The 15,911-nt window shown below is 41.3% G+C and overlaps 1 long non-coding RNA gene across 1 annotated transcript; it reads left to right on the forward strand.

The window, feature by feature from the left end:
• The first annotated feature begins 9,970 nt into the window (after nt 1-9,970).
• Nucleotides 9,971-15,332, forward strand: LOC128351322 (uncharacterized). Its single transcript, XR_008319708.1, has 3 exons — nt 9,971-10,099; nt 13,019-13,167; nt 15,238-15,332. It is a non-coding gene; the product is annotated as an uncharacterized LOC128351322 (long non-coding RNA).
• The last annotated feature ends 579 nt before the right edge of the window (nt 15,333-15,911 follow it).

Below are 15,911 nucleotides of genomic sequence, written 5' to 3' on the forward strand. Positions count from 1 at the left end.
CCCTCTCTCAAGTACCCAGCATAAAATTGATTCCACCTCCTGTTCCAATTGGCTCAGAAAATTATCCTATTTGGAGAGGAAGAACTCAAATTATTTCCAAGATAGATTAGGAAACAATGACAGGATTAAAAACAAATGTGAACAATGAAGATGTTTATCAAGAAATATTCCAAATTCTGCTCCTGCTCCTATTATCTTAAAATTGCTATTCACAGACAGAAAATCAAAATGAGATAATACTTTGATCCCTTTCTGTATGAAATGTCTTAGCTAACTGATACATTGGGACCTAAGTTTAAGTATTAAGTATTACATGAATGTTCCAGTAACCAAGCTCTGTCAATTGTTTTATGTCATATCTGTCTGTGAGAATTGTTCCCTAAGAAATTAGGTTAAAAGACCTTTAATGCCTCCCCTAAAAGTCTACCTTAGCTCAGAAAGAAACGTGGGCCTAGGTTCCTCACATCATGTACCCATAAACCAGCTTGGTTTACAAACGTCCACTCTTACTAAGATGAAAAGTGACATGTAGTGGCCCACTAACCCAGAGGACCAAGCTCAGTCTACCAATCAGAAGAGAAGCCACTGCACAGACCGGCAGTGGCTTCTCCAAGCAGAGGTACAGAAATTACTAGAGAGAAAAAGGGGGGAGTCCAATACCTGTTACCTAGTGGTCAACAGGAACACAGGAAGCTGCCATATATTGAATCAGACCATTAGTCCATCTAGCTCTGTATTGTCTACACCAGGTCTGCTCAACTTAGGCCCCACCCAGCTGTTTTTGGACTACAACTCCCATAATCCCCAGCCACAGTGGCCAATAGCCAGGTATTATGAGAGTTGTAGTCCAACATCTGCAGGAGGGCCAAAGTTGAGAAGGCCTGGTCTACACAGACTGGCAGTGGTGTCTCCAAGGTTGCAGGCGGGAGTCTCTCTCAGCCCTGAGTCAGACCACTGGTCCATCTAGCTCAGTATTGTCTGCACAGACCGGCAGTGGCTTTTCCAAGCAGGAGTCTCTCTCAGCCCTATTTGGAGATGCCAGGGAGGAAACTTGGAACCTTCTGCATGCAAGCAGGCAGGTGCTCTTCCTAGAGTGGTCCCATCCCCTAAGGGGCATATCTTACAGTGCTCACGTAGTCTCCCATTCAAATGCAAACCAGGGTGGACCCATGCTTAGCTTCATGTTTGCTACCACAAGACCAGTGATGGAGACAGAGAAATGGGAACATGCTGGCTAGCCACGCTTTCAGCTGAATGTTCCTCGGCCACTCATCCTGCTCTTTGTGCATTCAGTGTTCATCAGCTCATATAATTCTAGATAAACTCTCTCCATGTTCAGCATTTGCTCTTGCAGACAGGTGCTGAGTGCATAGAGAGCAGGGGCATACCCCATGGAAAGTGTCTGTGTCGTGGGGAGCATGGGGAGCAGGAATGGACAAGGAATGCAATCCTTGGCGCTCTTCTTCCTCCTGCTAAAGTTGTGTCTCCCAAGGCCTGCTTCAGAGATTTTGGGAGTAATTTTTCTAACAGAAACAGTGAGCAAATGCTAGTCACTTTCAGTAAGTCAGTTCCTGCTTAATGCAATGAACATGGAAGTTCTCTACATAGCACAACCTATGCCAAAGTATTTAAGAACATCTGTTTGTTGAACTCCACCATTCTGTTGTTGGAAAGACTCCAACTGCTTTGCCTCTCTGTGGCTTATGGAGCCATTTCCATATTTCTGTGCTTTTCAGAGCCAAGTCTGTTTGAGACTTTGTTCCAAATACCCATGTTTACAGCTATTAATTCCAGCAAGCAAATAGCAGGGTCAGGAGGTGTGGGGGTGGGGTGGGAAAATGGCCTTGGCTTTGACAACCATGGACATGTTGCTTTATTGCCTGTTTCTTGTTCTGGCAAAACAAAACAAATACTAGCAGTTTGCACACAAACATTTGCACACACATACATGGATCACATTACCCCATGCTAACTGGGCACAGAGATGCCTTCTCAAGTAGTGGATCTTTTATATTGGGCTGGGGAATGACAATTGGACAATTGTCCAATTTATCCCAGCATAGTATCCTAGGATAAATTGGACAATTATCCAATTGTCATTTCCCAGCCCAGTCTCTCTTGTGTTTCTTCTTAGATTGTGAACCCCTTTGGGTAAGGAAGCATCTTCTCACTGCTTTTGCCATGTAAACCACTTTCAGAATTTTTTTTATAACAGTGGGTGACATGATGAGGAAAAATACTCAAAGTAGTCCCATTGAAATTAAAAAGAGGAGTTCAGCAATGCCAAAATTGTCCTTTTAATTTCAATGGGACTCCTATGAGTTCCTCATCATGTCAGCCAATTACATCATGATGATGATGATGATGATGATGATGTGCAGAACCAGTTTCGTTCATCAGGGACATCCGCTTTTCAAATATGGACTTCCAAGGGAAGGAATTGTAATCAAATTTTATTTATTTATTTATTTATTTATTTATTTATTTATTTATACCTCCCTTCCAAATTGGCTCAGGGTGGGTAACAATTACAATTAATTAGAATCCAGAACTGGAGTTTTGAGCACTGTTGCCTTTTTAATCCCTAGTCCATATCCCAACAAGGCTGCTCAACTCAGTGCTGAGGCCTACAAAATCCTGAATCTGGAAGTCCATTTGAAACTCCCAAAGTAACTACACCAGAGGTTCACGCTTGAAACATATGTTGGGTTCCCACAGGGCTTTCCCCCCATTAACCCACCCTTAAGACAGCACTGATTAATCCTTAAGAGACACAATATTATATTTTGGTTGCTACAATGAAATAAACACAAAAGAGAAGACTCATGGCTGAGTATCAATAAGACAGTGGCAAGATGTTTGTAATATATGACTTTTCTATACATTTCTCCTTATATTTCACATTTCATTTATTTCAGTAACTGGCCACTGTGGAAAACAGGTTGACAGACCAGACAGACAGACCAGCAGAGATCTCTATCTTAGATCTAGCTCACATTGGCTTGACTGATACACAGCATTATGTCTCCATAACGCTCCACTCCAGGGCTGCTGTGGACTTGGAAGCAAGCCCTAATGCTTCTGTTCTGAAGCAGCTTTGCAACAGGAAAAAGTGCAATAGTGCTGCTTGTGCAACCACCGCTTCTTAATAGCAACAGGGCTTGCTTCTGAGTCCACACTAGCCCCAGGGCAGAACATCACTGAAATGTAACACTCATGGGTGTTTGGAGCAGGGGCACTTGCTCCCTCCTGGACGGAGCCCTCAGATCCCCCAAAGAGAGACAAGCATGCTGTCTGTATATTCCCCCAGCTGATGTGAAGAGGGCAGTCTCTGTGGCAGACTGCACACACAGAACAGCTGAGGCAGAGTGGACGGCCAAATGATGAGCTGATTTGGCGATTAGGAGTTGCACACCAGCAGGAGAACAGCTGGGGCTCTCATGAGACAGGAGCTCCTCCCCACACAGAGTGCCCAGTTTAGAAGTGGCCCAATAATAAGGAGAAATAATGAGAAGAGGGCTATATCTCAATCCGCTCAGCCACGTCACCCTCTCGGGAGCCCAGGCAAGTGGTGTCTGAGAGAGAAGGCCAGAAAACCACTGATGAGGCAGAGGTTATAGGGAAGGGCATGGGCATGGGGTGGGGTGTGGAGAAAAAGTGAGGTGAAGTGGGATATGGAGAAAAGAGCAAATAACCCTCTATCCCCACCACAAATCAGTCTATAGTCTAGGTCACAGAGCTTTTAGATGTCTCTAATCTTAAGGGGTAGTTGAGGGGATAATACAATCTTTTAAAGCCGAGTTTGGCTTGGCAGCCCTTCCTGGGAATGGCTCAAGTGGAGAGTCTGGCAATCTGTCGGGTCAAACAGATGTTGAATAAATAAGTGTATAGCATATTATAGAAATATATAGTGTATAGCATATTATAGGAATATAAGAAATGTCTTCTTATTCTAGGAAGCTCTTCTTATGCCATTGTAGCTCTGCAGCTATGAAGTACCCTGAATTGTAAGACACTGATACCAGCCTCCAGAGGCACTCCTTTAGTAACTATCTCCTTTGCATTTGTGGGCTGGGCCTTGAGTCATGTACAGCATGACAATATAGCATATAACAACTTAGGCATTGCCTAGGGATCTCTCAAATGGGGGGAGGTGGCGGGGAGTGGGTGGGTTCCAATCTGCCTGCCTTTCTAGCATACCGTTCCTTGAACAGGTTCATTCCATCCCTTCCTTGGTTTTCATTTTCATTCTACATGATCCCCAGGTTGATATTCTTAATGTAAAGAAATGTGAAACAACTGGTTACAATTATGTTTCTCTGGTGATGTCAAAAACACGGGTGAATGCTCCTTCCCAGCTTCCATCCTACCACTCTTACTGACAAACTGCTCTGGCATAGAGACTGTTCCCAAGCAGTCAGGCTGTGCAAAGCTTACCTTCCCCCGAGACGATCATTGAACATTAGTGGGAGCATGGACCACACTCCTACACGATCCGTGCTGCTCCTGGCAGCGCGAATCTCTGGAGACCAGGACAATGTATCCTGGCCTCTGGGAATCCCATAATGCACTGTGTGATGAGCACAGTGCATTGGGGGGGGGTTCCCCTGGGAGATGGGTGCTCTAGGCACCCGTCTCTGTGTCTGCTTGGGCTGCAAGCACACAGACCTCAGTGATGGGGTTAAGGGCTTGTGCCCTTAACCTCGGCCAAAAGCTGGGGTAAAAAGCAGTGTTTGGAGGGAGGGCAGCACCAGGAGCGGCCTTGCTCCCAACCCTGTACATGAGCAGCCCAGCCCAACCTAGACTGCCCTAGCCTGGGTTAGGCTGCTCGTGTGAATAGCCTTATAGTGTTAAGATCTCCCAGGCTGACAGTTCTGAGGACTTCAATGTACACACTCTTTAGGACAGGCTCAGGACTTTTTGGCCTCATGCTGCCCACACACACACCCCGCAAGATGCCGCCTTTGGCCCTAATATTTTGTCATGGCCAGAGCTTTCTGAAGGTACAGATCCCTTTCCTCCCTTGTCCCCATTAGTTTGTCAGACCAGTTAGGTTGGTTTGCTTCTGGAGGTTTGTGGAATGGATTGATTTCCAGAACCCTCGTGGGGATCATGGAGCCTGTGGCCTTGACTGTCACCTTCGTGATATCTGCAAGTAATTAAATGGAGGCTCAGTCTAAAGACTGAGTGATCCTGTCGCACATGCCCAGCTTGAACAAGCCCCCTGCCAAAAGCTATGGAACAGAAAGTAACTGCGCCACGGCTATAACAATAACTGCTCATAAACAGAAGGTTGCAGCCAACACTTGTTTCCCTGCAGTGATGCTGAACCCCTTGTGGTTGAAGTAGTCAAACTGAGGCTAGGATTCAAAAGTGATACTTTTGTGAAAAGAAACTGGAGGAGGAGGAGAAATTCAAATGATCAGTAGAACCTCCTTGGAATCCAGTCAAAAGAAGGAGGTTAGGACTCTCCTTCACTCAGGGATTTCACCTACTTCATGTCTCTCTGAGAAATGACAGCATGTAAAAGATGAAATCCCTGCAAGGATCCTGGGGTCCCATGAAGATATTGACGTTTTATAAATGGCAGTAAAACACACCATGAACAAAGCTTGCAAATAAATATAAGGTGAGAGCGTTTATTCAAATACTCCCGCAGATAGTTACTGTCTTTTCTTCCAGGATCTGATAGGGTGCTCACATGGGAAGAAGTCTTCAAGTGCAATTTCAGCAGCTCAACCTACTGATCAACTCTTGCTTTCTGTGTTTTACTCCCATTTGCCAGAAAAGTTGCTTGAAAAGTGGTGGGATCATCATAGAAAACAAGAACTGGCCAGCAGATGGTGCTGCAGAAATCATGGCAGGATCCTTCTTCCCATGAGGCCAACCCATCAGATCCTACTAAAAAAGACAATGACCGCCTGTGAGAGTGTTTGGATTCTCTATAAGCACTTGCCTCCACAAGCTCTGTTCAAAGTGTGTTTTACCTCTGTCTATAAAACCTCATTGTGAATAGTGAATCCTGTGAGGCTGAGTCTCTGAGGATATACAGAACAACAAAGAAGCAGAATCCTGAGGTAGTAGAGTTGGCTACCAAGGTGGTACAGTTGACTTTCAACTGTAGTTGGGTGCTACCACGCAGAGGGCTGGGCAAGACCTTTCTCTCTGGTGTGCTACTTTTCTTCTAGTAATCAGTTTACTGACTAGAGATTACTGTATTGAGAAGCATTTAGGAACATAGGAAGCTGCCATATACTGAGTCAGACCATTGCTCCATCTAGCTCAGTATTGTCTACAAAGACTGACAGTGGCTTCTCCAAGGTGGCAGGCAGGAATCTCTCTCAGCCCTATCTTGGAGATACCAGGTAGGGAACTTGAAACCTTTTGCTCTTCCCAGAGCGGCTCCATCCATTAAGGGGAATATCTTACAGTGCTCACACTTCTAGTCTCCCTTTCATATGCAATCAGGGTGGACTCTGATTAGCTAAGGAGACAGGTCATGCTTACTTCTACAATCACTCTTGCTGGCCTAAGTTAGAGGAGGCAAAGTGCACAAGCCTTGAGATAAAGACCATTCCCTCTTTATAGAGTAGTGCAAATCACTAGGTTGCTTTACATTCATTTTGGCAGTGAATTTGCATATTTATTTATTTATTTTTATTTTTACATTTATATCCCGCTCTTCCTCCAAGGAGCCCAGAGCGGTGGAATACATACTTGAGTTTCTCTTTCACAACAATCCTGTGAAGTAGGTTAGGCTGAGAGAGAAGTGACTGGCCCAGAGTCACCCAGCAAGTATCATGGCTGAATGGGGATTTGAACTCGGGTCTCCCTGGTCCTAGTCCAGCACTCTAACCACTACACCACGCTGGCTCTCTTTATTTATTTATTTATTTATTTTGTTTCATTTCGTTTCATTTCTTTATTTTATTTATTTATGCCACCCCATCCAAAAGGCTCTGGGTGGTGCACAGAAACTAAACAAAACCTGTGACTCAATCATTTATAAACAATCAATATAAAAACCAAATAAACAGTTAAAAACCATTAAAACATTTAAAACATTTAAAAACAATTTTAAAACCTGAAAGGCCGGCAAAACAAATAGGTTTTAAGTGTTCTCTTGAAGGCCAGCAATGAACCCAAGCTATGGATTTCTGCTGGAAGTGCATTCCACAGCCCAGGAGCAACTACAGAGGAGGCCCGGTTCTGAGTCGCCACCAGACATACTGGTGGTAACTGGAGACGGACCTCCTCAAATTATCTCAATGTGCGGTGGGGATCATACAGAAGAAGGCGCTCTCTAAGGTAACCTGGGCCTAGGCTGTTTAGGGCTTTAAAGGTAGCAACCAGCACTTTGTATTTTGCCCAGAAACATATCAGCATCTAGGAGGCCGGCATAATATGGTATCTCCGGGATATCCCAGAGACCAATCTGGCTGATGCATTTTGGGTGAATTCAGAAAAGGTGTGAATTCTCATTCTATCATAGCAAATGAGCTATTTTTCAATTAAACAACTCTCATGACCCCACTTTCACTTTTTCACACTTTCCTTTACTATGAATAATATGAGGAAGTAATCAATTTAGCACACTTCACCTTATGAAGACAAACCTCATACAAATAAATTCACCATAATTCACCCCTCTGCCCAATCACTCTTAAATTGGGGATGGGTGGTAGCCTCCACCCATTAGGCACTATCTACCAGCCCACCCCACTCCTTTGGGGCAGATCCACTTTCTGCCCCCAATCTGCCCCAAAGACACCCAAACTTCAAAAATTCTCAAAAAATCAGCCCTCTGCCCAATCCCCCTGAAATTGGGGTGGTAGCCTCCACCCATTAGGCACTACCACCCCACCCCACTATTTTGGGGCAGATCCACTTTCTGCCCCCAAACTGCCCCAAAGTCACTAAAACTTCAAAAATTCTCAAAAAATCAGCCCTTTGTCCAAACCCCCTGAAATTGGGGTGGTAGCCTCCACCCATTAGGTACTACCACCCCACCCCACTATTCTGCCCCAGCCCCCACTTTCTGCCCCAATATGCCCCAATCTGCCCCAAAGACATGAAATTTTCAGAAATTTACCAAAAATCAGCCCTTTGCCCAATCCCCCTGAAATTGGAGTGGTAGTCTGCACCCATTGGGCACTACCACCCCACCCTACTACTTTTGCCCAGATCCCATGCTATGCCCCCGAACTGCCCCAAAGTCACTAAAACTTTAAAAATTCACCAAAAATCAACCGTGAACCGAATCACCCGAATTTTTCGTGCCCGAAATTTGGGTGATTCAGCTCGTGCCCGAAAAATATCGGGGGACATCGGGGGTGATTCGGTTTGGCCCCGAATCACCCAAAATTGTTCGTTTCGGGCACAGATCGTTCTGTGCCCGAAATTTTTTGCACATCCCTAATGGAGTCCTCTCATCAGAAATCCAAAGTCGTGTCATTTATTGTGACTTCTCACAGGTGAGACATGGAGTATACTACCCCAAAATAGGTTTATTTGGCCCAGAAGTGTAGCTATAATTGAGCAGATGGGTTCAAAGAACCTTGGCCTCTTACTCCTGAGGTCCCCCCCCCATCTCACTTGCAGCCATCCCTATTTTTTCGTTATCTCCCTCACTCCCATAATTTGGCCCATAAGGATGTATACATGTTTGTATGGGGGGAGGAGTACTATGCAGGTGAAAATAAACCCTAGATCTGCCTAAAATATTATTCCCTGGCCTCAAAGTCATCAGCCCCTGTCTCCTTATGGCTTGATCACATTATTTCCATTAATTGAAATATATTGCTAAATGCAAGCCTACACCTGAAATGTTATGGAATATGTGGAGTTACCCAAATTTCTTAGGATTTAAAGATAAGCAAGCATTTCAAGGCCAAGGGAGCTTTTAAAATAAATTTCCTGTGATCTGATTTGCAAAGCAACATTTTGAAGCAAATGTATAAAAACAGACCAAAAAGGATGTACTTTTGGTGGGGTAGGGGAAAATGCTTAACTTTGCAATTTGTGGAGCTATTTTCAAGAAGTTGGGGTATTTTAGTTCACTACAAGCTTATAAAAAGACAATATGTAAGTTCTTTCTATATGAGCTATATATTTATATGAGTCAGGAACAAAGCAAAATAAAATAGTAAATTTTATAAGGAGAAACATGTTGGGATAAAAACCCATTTTCTTATATATTTTGCTATTGGAGTCATTTTGAGAACGTTGTTGCTTAAAAGCAGTAAATAAATATTTTTAATAATATAAGGCAGAGACAATATACATACCAGCTGTATGCATCTTGGATCAGTCCATGGCATCTGTGCCCTATAATTATTTAACCAGGTGAAAGTGAAAATGATCAGACCAAGAGCAAAAGCATTCAAAAATAATGGCCAGCATCCTGACTAATGTAGTACCAGTGCTACGTGAGAAGAACAAGTGCTGCTGTTGAGTCCCAAACTAATGTAGCATTGGCACTTGCCCGGGGAGAGACTGAATTTCAACAACTTCCCCTTTCCCAGAAAGCTTTCTGTGCCACCTGAAAATATGTCCCCAAAGACTGTGCAACTCTCAGGGATATATTTGCCGGTAACACCATGCACTTCTGAGCGAAAGAGAGGTCATCGATATTCTACTCACACACAAGTGCCAGTGCTGATTTAGATGAATCCATCAGTAACAATGGTGTTTCTCATGCAGCACTTGCACTTCATTAGTTAAGATGTCAGTCAGCATTTGTAAGAATGACATTGGGAATATCACATAGAGTTAGAAATATACCATAATAAATGTTCTCCATTGAATATAATCCTCTGATAAGCCCATGACCACATTGGTCAGAATAGCCTCCAAATATCCTTTATTCTGCCTTCCTGGAGATGGCACATATCAGGTGATGAATGAATGAATGTTGCATACTTGGGGAATTCACAGCCAAATGTCCCCATAATAATACCGCAACTATTGTTTTAGGTTGCCTTCACCGGGAGTTAGTGAAGCTTTGCTCATTAAATTCTATGCTGGCCCTCTCTGCTCTGGGAATTGGATTTCTAATCTCAAGAACTGCTCCTTGTCCTTATTGATCTCCAATAGCCAAGTAAGTTATGAAAACCTCTTCATTATGTCGGCTAGTGCACTTACTACCTAAAAACATTTTTTTCTTTAACTGTAATGTTATGTTATTTGTGAAAGCTAAATAATAAGCCCAACATCTTGGTGAAATATACCTCTGTGTTCTGATCTGGGGTGGCAGATTGTATTACATTTAATTCACCCCACACTGATGCTTTGTCACATTGACCAAGTTACTAAAAAAAAAATGAGGGAAGGAGGAGGAATGTTAATTCAACAGGGATGTTGGTGGTTACAGATTGGGAGCTAACAGAACTCAGTCACCCAATCAGATATCTAAACCAGAAGAAAGTATTCCACATAATATAACCCTTCTGATTCCATATTTGGATGGGTTTATGCCTATTAGTTTCAAAATGAAATAGGACCATGCAAAATAAAGTACTGGTTTCTGCTTAATTGGGTGACTTCCCAGATATCTGCTTAATTGGGTGACTTCCCAGATATGCAAAAGTATATTCTTTTGTAAACTAAAAGACAAAGCTCATCAACATGCAGATGAGTTACTCTTGACTAAACACCACTGAGATAAATGAGACAAGTTAGTCATGACTCATGACTAAACTTAAGTCCCTTTAAGACTCATGACTAAACTCAAGTCCCATGGGACTTAGTCTAGATTTGCCCAAATTTTTGTAAACTCCCCAAATAAACTTACAGTTAATCAAGTGTGGTTTTCAATGTTAAAGATAGTTGGTCCACTGAATGTTGAGGATGTGGAAGGAAGGAAGGGAGGGAAGGAAGGAAGGAAGGAAATTGAGAAGGTGGGTGGACAGGAACATAAGAAGATATTTGCTAAATCAGGCCCAAGGCCTATCAAATCCGGAATCTAGTTTCTCACAATGGCCCACCAGATGCCTCTGGGAAGAGAAACCCACAACCAAGAGGTGAAGGCATGTCCCCTATCCTGCTGTTGCTCTCTGGCAACTCGCATTCAAAGATATCCTGCCCCTAAACCAGGATGTAAGAACATAAGAACAGCCCTGCTGGATTAGGTCCAAGGCCCATCTAGTCCAGCATCCTGTTTCACACAGTGGCCCACCAGATGCTGCTGAGGGCATTCCTTCTCTCCTGCTGTTACTCCCCTGCAACTGGTATACAGAGGCATCCTGCCTCTGAGACTGGAGGTGGCCTATAGCCCTCAGACTAGTAGCCATTGACAGATCTCTCCACCATGAAGTTATCCAAACCGCTCTTAAAACCATCCAGGTTGTTGGCAGTCACCACATCATGTGGCACAAGTTGATTATGCATTGTGTGGGAAAGTACTTTCCTTTGTTGGTCCTAAATTTCTTGGGAATCAATTTCATGGGATGACTCCTGTTCTAATGTTTTGAGAGAGAGAGAGAGAAATTTCTATCAACTTTCTCCACACCACGCATGATTTATAGACCTCTATCATGTCTCCTCACAATCGTCTTTTTTCTAAACTGAAAGGCCCCAGGTGTTGCAGCTTTGTCTCATAAGGAAGGTGCTCTAGGCCCCTGATCATCTTGGTTGCCCTCTTCTCCATCTTTTCCAGTTCTACAATGTCGTTCTTTAGGTATGGTGACCAGAATTGTACACAGTACTCCAAGTGTGGCTGCACTATAGTTTTGTATAAGGACATTATAATTTCAGCAGTTTTATTTTCAATCCCCTTCCTTAGCAGTTTATAATTCCGATCCTATTTATTTATTTATTTTTAAAATAAAATTTTATTTGAATTTTTCTGTTCAAAACACAATGACACATAGGTATCATATTGTGGAATAACAACGACATATTTATAACATCAATTCCCTCTCTAACTAGTTTCAAACATACAGACTAGAATCAGCTGGTTTCTGCAAATGAACATTCACTTTCACCAAGAGTAAATGTAGTTTAGTAGAGCGTTAGGGTCATGCATTGGGTCCTTACGCTCTTCTATATATTTCCAAAAGGGCTCCCACCTGGCATAGGTTCTGATCATGTAGGTTCTGGTCACTATCATTTTTCAGCAGTAAAGAAATTTTTATCCATAACCATTGTAGATCATATTCTGTTGACGTATGCTCTAATTGAAATGTGCCCTTTTTTCTTCCATTGTGAGGCAATGACAAATTTTGCTGATATAGTTAGGAGGCTAAAGAGTTCTTTGCTTGAAGTGGTGAGTTGAGATTGTAGCGGTAAGTCCAGTAAATAATTCATTGGTCTTAACTCTAGGTCTATGTTTAATATTGCTTTAATATGTTTGTGTACTTGTAGCCAAAATTTGTATATAAATGAACAAGACCACCATTGGTGATAGAAAGAACCTTTTTTCCTGCAGCCTTTCCAACACAAGTGGGACATGTCTGGATTTGTCGCAGCTAAGTTTGAGGGGGGAAGGTGCCATCTGGTTAATATTTTTAAATTTTCCTCTTTGATGTTTAAAGACGAAGAAAGCATCGAGTAGGACTTCCAGATATTTTTCTATTGATTGTCAGTGATTTCTTGGTCCAAGTCTTGTGTCCATCTCTTTTTATATAATAAGGTGCAGTTCCATTTCTTGTTTAATAATACATCATATATTTGAGAAAGTAGTCCTTTGTTATATGCAGTGTTGTCCATTATTATTTTTTCAAAAAAGGTTTTAGAACGAGTAAGATTTTTGAGTATGGGTGTTATCATGTGAGTTATTTGAATATATTCATTATGTGAATATATTCATACCAAGGGAGAGGTGTAATTTTTGTTTTTGCAATCAGCTCTTGTTTTGAGATTATCTTGTTTCCACTAACAAAATTATATAATTTTGTAAGTCTATGTATTCTCCAGTATGAAGAGATTTAACTTCCGCTCCAGGTTAAAAAAAAAAAAAAGGTTGACCGTGAATTGGGATTATAGGAGCTAATATATGATACCATTTGTCCCAAATTAGAATGGTGTTCAATAAGTATGGATTGTCTTTGCATGGTGATGGTCTGCTTTTCCAAGTTTGCCATAACATCTCTTCAACATTGAATGGATAGCAGAACTGATTATCCAGGTTCGCCCATGTTTGATCATTGCGAGACAATATAAGTTTAGGTAAGCATGAAAGTATTGTGGAATCATAGTATAGCTGTAGATCTGGATATTTTAAACCTCCATTATTTTTTGTTTTAGTATTGCTCTTTGTATTTTTGTTTTTTATAACTCCAGATAAACTTGTCCAGTATCTGCTGCCACTGTGAGATCTGGGCTTTAGAGACAAGACATGGAATAGTTTGAAATAAAAAGAGGATTTTTGGCAAGATAATCATTTTTATTAAATGAATTCATTGCATCCCCAATAACCTTAAAGAATTCCAGTTGCAGAGATCTTGTTCAATCTTTTGAAAAAGTGATACATGGTTAATCCCAACGAGCAAGGCACTATCAGTAGGTATCCAAATACCTAATGACTTCCACTTTTCTTTTGCCCCTTTGAATTGTGTCTCATTTTGTAGCCATAAATTTTCTTCCACTGAAGAATTATAATTTGCAATTATGGATTTACTGATATTCATGCTAAAACCTGATGCCTTCTTGAAGTCTTCTAAGATACTTTTTATACTCAAGATTGCTTGGTATGAATTGGTCAGGTATAGAGTGATGTCATCTGCATAGTGACTAATCTTATGTTCTATTAGGCTTGAGCCCGAAGCATTTCGGAGGCCACTATAAAGGCCTCCAAAACGTTTCAGCTCTGGGGGCCATTTTGGTGCTTCGGCGCTGGCAGGGGTAGTTCTTTTTCCCCATCAGCACTCCGTTATTTTCAAGCCCCTCGTTGTGGCAGAGTTCCTCCCTGCTGCCCCATTATCCTCATCGGCCGGAAGTGGCCAGAAGTACTGATCACATGTGCGCCCGTCTGCCATGCACATGCAATCAGTATTTCCGGTGGGGAAAATGCGGCAGGAGGGATGAGTGCACCCTCCCCTTCCCTTAAAGAACTACACCCTCTGGCACCGAAGCACCTTTGGGCACATCCCTATGATCGATGTCCTTAATTTTAAGTCTTTTAATTTTTGCTGATGATCTCATTGCATTCACCAAGGGTTTGATGGAAAGGGCAAACAGAAGTGGGGATAATGGGCAGCCTTGTATAGCCCCCCTTTGAATTTTGAAATCCCCTGAGTATAGACCATCAGCCAATACCTTTGATATTGGGGTATCATATAAAGAATATATTATTTTTAAAATTTTTAGTCCAAATTCAAGTTTTTCCAGTAGGTGTTGTAGGTAATTAGGTTCCAGCTTGTCAAAAGCTTTTTCAGCATCCAAAGCCAATATAGTGAGAGGAATCTTGTTCCTTTTAGCATACTGTATAATATTAAGGGTTCTTCTGGTGTTATCTGCTAAATTTCTTTTAGGGATAAATCCAGATTGATCAGGATGTATATAATGACCAATAAAGTTGTCCAGTCTTTTAGCTAATGTTCTTGTGAAGAGTTTAGCATCTTGATTTAACAATAATATTGGTCTATAAGATCTGGGATTTGTAAGATCCTTATCTGGCTTAGGAATTACCACTATTTGGACTTCTTTTCAGGTCTGTGGAATTTTGCCATTTTTTAAGGCATCATTAAATAGTATAGTAAGAGGTTTCGTGAGTTTGTCTTTAAATGTTTTGTAAAAGTCTATTGGCAAGCCATCTAGTCGAGGACATTTGCCCAGTTTAGTGGACGTTATTGCTTCAGCAATTTCTGTTTCTGAGATAGGATTCTTCATTATTTTAGCATGCGAAGATATTATTTTAGTCTGAAGATGCATATTTATGAATTTGAGAATACTGTCTGGTTGTGGAGATTCCAAAGTATAACATTTCATAAAATTTACTTACTACCTCCAAGATGCCTGTAGTTTTTGTTAAATTCCTATGGTCTTTGGTTGTAAGTTGTCTGATTGCTTTGGACTGGATTTTATTATTTATTCTTCTAGCTAGATATTTACTTGTCTAGCACCTTTTTCATAATAGTTTTGTTTTAAAAAATAATAGCTGTTTCTGAATTACATGAGAATCTAATAAGTCCAGTTTTGATCTAGATTTTTGGAGTTGACTATATATTTTTTTACTTCCTGTGTTCTTGTGTTCAGATTCTAGATTTTTAATAATTTGTCTAAGTTTTTCTCTTTCAGAGTTCCTGCATTTCAAAGCCTGTGATACTTGTCTTATACATTCACCTCGAAGCATGGCTTTAAAATGCTTCCCAGATTGTTTATTGATTTCTTCCACAGTCTGTGTTAAATTCAAAAAAATATTGGATTTTGTTTTCCAATTGTTTTACAATATGTTTATTGTTTAATAAAGATGTGTTTAATTTCCATAAGTTTCTTTCCTTGGTTCAAATTGTAGCCACCCTGTGATCCAGTTATGATCTGACCAAATTTTATCTCCAATAAAGGCTTTTTGTAAATATAGTCGCAGAGGGGCTGAGATATAAATATAATAAATTCTGGAGTATGTTTGATATCTATTTGAATAAAACATATAGTTTCTTTCCAGTGGATGTAGTTCTCTCCATGTGTCCAATAAATTGAATTTTTCAGTCAATTGCATTAACATAGTTTTGCCTTGGTGCTGATCACATTGTCTTTCTTTGTTGGAGGTGTCCAGAACTGGGTTCATTAATGTGTTAAAATCTCCTCCTATAATCCAGTTCTTAATTTTTGTTTTTTGTAATTTTTTAAAAAAGTGGTTTGGGGAAAGAGTGTTGTTTGATATTCGGGGCATAAATTGAGCCCAGTTCACAGGTTTATCAAATAATGTTCCCTCTATAAAGATGTAATGTCCTGCTGGGTCAGTGTGTGTC

Source organism: Hemicordylus capensis, chromosome 3 (assembly GCF_027244095.1).
Source record: "Hemicordylus capensis ecotype Gifberg chromosome 3, rHemCap1.1.pri, whole genome shotgun sequence".
Classification (NCBI taxonomy): domain Eukaryota; kingdom Metazoa; phylum Chordata; class Lepidosauria; order Squamata; family Cordylidae; genus Hemicordylus; species Hemicordylus capensis.